This window comes from Trachypithecus francoisi, unplaced genomic scaffold, assembly GCF_009764315.1.
Source record: "Trachypithecus francoisi isolate TF-2019V2 unplaced genomic scaffold, Tfra_2.0 Lachesis_group12, whole genome shotgun sequence".
Taxonomy (NCBI): domain Eukaryota; kingdom Metazoa; phylum Chordata; class Mammalia; order Primates; family Cercopithecidae; genus Trachypithecus; species Trachypithecus francoisi.
Window position 1 is genome coordinate 63,261,550 of NW_022681457.1, and position 3,241 is coordinate 63,264,790.

General features: G+C 38.4%; 1 pseudogene; it reads right to left on the reverse strand.

Annotated features, from left to right (window-relative positions):
- Positions 1 to 2,188: 2,188 nt before the first annotated feature.
- On the reverse strand, positions 2,189 to 2,986 carry LOC117093532 (annotated as a pseudogene).
- Between the last annotated feature and the right edge of the window lie 255 nt (positions 2,987 to 3,241).

Sequence of the window (3,241 nt, forward strand, 5' to 3'; positions counted from 1 at the left end):
GGAGGCTGAGGTGGGAGAATCCCTTGAGCCCATGAGGTGAAGGCTGCAATGAGCTGAGATCGCATCACTGCACTTCAGCCTGGGTGACAGAGTGAGACCCCGTCTCAAAAAAAAGATCATATATTGGATTCCTATTGTCCTCCGAAGGAGACTAATCCAGTTTTACTTTAAAATCATAATAATCTGTGGATTTAAACATATTTTGACGTTTTGACATATTACAAATATTTCTCTTATTTTAGCTCACATGGCCAATTTTAGCTCTCTTTGGCCAATAGAGATCTTTTTCAAATTAACTCCTGAGTCCTTTTGACATGATCTTAAAGTCTCTGCTAACTTCCTCACTATTTAGTATAATAAAATGTTACTGTTTTATTTTGTACATCTTTCTTTCTCTTTTTCTTTCTTTCTTTCTCTTTCTTTTTCCTTTCTTTCTTTCTTTCTTTTCCTTCTCTTTCTTTCTTTTCTTTCTTTCTCTCTTTCTTTCTCTCTTTCTTTCTTTCTGTTTTTGTTTTTGCTTTTTTTTAGACAGGGTCTCACTGTGTCGTCCAGGCTGGAGTGCAGTGGTGTGATCACAGCTCACTGCAGCCTCGACTCACTGGGCCCAAGACATCCTCCCACCTTAGCCTCCTGAGTAGCTGGGACTACAGGGCACATGCCATCACACCTGGCTAAACTTTTTTTATTCTGTAGAGATGAGATCTCACTGTGTTGCCCAGGCTGGTCTCAAACTCCTGGGCTCAAGGGATCCTCTCACCCCAGCCTCCCAAAGTGCTGGGATCACAGGTGTGAGCTACCCTGACCAACCCCATTTTGGACATTTTCTACCCCAGATCTGGAATCAACCATTTATCCAAGAGCTCTGATTTCTTTTAGTGCGAAATGATATTTTAAAACCAAAATCTGGGCACAAGAGGTGCTCATTTCTAGGTCTTTTCATTAGTCAGAACCAGAAATATACATACACACAAACATACACATACATACACATAATATTTTTAAAATAAAATGCCTCGAGTTATATTGATAATTTCTCATTTAAATCAAAGTTTTTAAACATCTCTTCTGAATTACATCTATGTTTCTTTTCTGCCACACTGGGAACCCCAGTTCTGTAAAACACAAAAGATAATATAGTTAGAATATCTCATCATTTTCTTGGATGCAACAGTTTAATGATACTAATACAACCACCTCCAATCTCAAGGGGGTGCTAACCTGGGAAGAATTGGTGTAATCACTGACAGAGAGAGGCACCCTGGATGTTTTGACATGGTTCACATGAAAGATGCCAACAGCAACAGCTTTGCCACTCAGCTTTCCAACATTTTTGTTATTGGCAAGGGCAGCAAACCATGGATTTCTCTTCCCCGAGAAAAGGGTGTCTGCCTCACCATTGCTAAAGGGAGAGACAAGAGATGGGACTGTGGCCAAACAAAGTGTGGGTGAAATGGTCTCTGGGTGACATGTTTTATCTTTGTACATAATTAAAAATAACATGGCATGATTAATTTTTTAAAAGGCTTTAACTGAAAACAGTTAAAAACATTTTTGTATATAACTGCTCCTGTCTCCCCCTATTTTTTTTTAAAGCTGTGCTAAATTTACAGTGTCAGAACATATAGCCAACATATAGCCATTATAAGCCATACTCTTTCTTTTTTCCTCTCTTTTAGTCCAAGGTCTATAAGTAACTTATCCTGTTGTCTTTCTAGTCTTTTGGGTTGTCTGAAGCTTTTTTTTCTTGTAGATTCCTCAAGAAAGGTTCATGGAAGCACTATTTTCTGAGTCTCTGCAGATTGGTAATAGTAATCTTTAAACTTAAAAATCAGTTTTCCTGGATATGACATCTTTGCCTCCCATTTTCTTCCCTTGAGTATCTTAAACATATTTCTCCATTTTTTTTTTCTGGCATAAAATATTTCTGTGAAAAAAAACCCTGAAAATAATTTAATTGACTTTCTCTTCTAAGTCACTTGCTCATCTTGCTGCAATAAGCAAATGATTTTTTTCTTTCTAGTTCAATTATTTGACTAGAATGTGTCTTAGTGTTATTCATTTTGAGTTATCAATTCTGGATCAATATTCTCAAGTACATGGTGAGCTCTTTCTTTTTTTTTTTTTTATTAATCATTCCATGTTATTTTTAATTACACACAAAAATCTAACATGCTACCCAGAGACCACTTCACCATTGTTCTGTTTTACCCACCGTTTCACCCACCACCAGTCTCTCATCTCTCCCTTCAGCAATGGTGGGGTGGATACCCTTTCCTTGGGGAAAGAAATCCATGGTTTGTTGCCCTTGCCAGTAACAAAAATGTTGGAAAGCCAAGTGGCAAAGCTGTTGCCATTGGCATCTTTCACATGAACCACATCAAAAGATCCACAGTGCTTCTTTCTGTTGGTGATCACACCAATTCTTCCAAGGTTAGCATCTCCAATCACCATAAACAGGTTACCAGTGTCAAACTTGATGAAATCAGTGATCTTGCCAGTCTCCAAATCAATCTAAACGGTATCATTCACCTTGACAAGGGAATCAGGGTAGTGGATGATGTGAGCATCGTGAAACCAGGTGAGGGATTCCTTTTGTGCCCACAAAGATTTTTCTTACTTTGCATAACTTGTACTTGGCCTCCTCTGGTGTAATACGATGTACAGCAAAGCGACCATTGATGCCACAGATCAGACAGAAATTCTCTTCCATCTTGTCAATGCTGATGACGTCCATGAATCCAGCAGAGTAGATTATATCAGTTCGGAACTTGCCATCCATCTTAATGAACCACTGCATGCAAATCTTTACTTCGTCTCCTGTCAGGGCGTATTAAAGTATGTTCCTTAGGAAATTATTAGGGGAGACACTCTCTCAGCTTGTGGGGACTGGTGGATGGACAAGGAGCAAACACATTGGTCAATCTATCCAGCATCCATGCTGTGAAGTTGCTACCTGCTTTAGATGCTTCCTAAGATCATGAGCCATGACTGTATTAGGCACAGAAATAGCATGGTGAGCTCTTTCAACATGTAATTCCAAATATTTTTCATTTCAGGAAACTTTTCTGAAACTATAGCTTTCGGTGTTTGTTTTCTATCCTTGCCTTAGTTTTCTTCTTCAGGGACTCTTATTACGTAGGTGTTGGATCTTCTTTGCCTATCTGCAAAACATTTGTAACTTCTTATAGAATTTCATCTCTTTCCTCCTTTATTTTTTAACATTTTTCTCCTTTAGGCTATT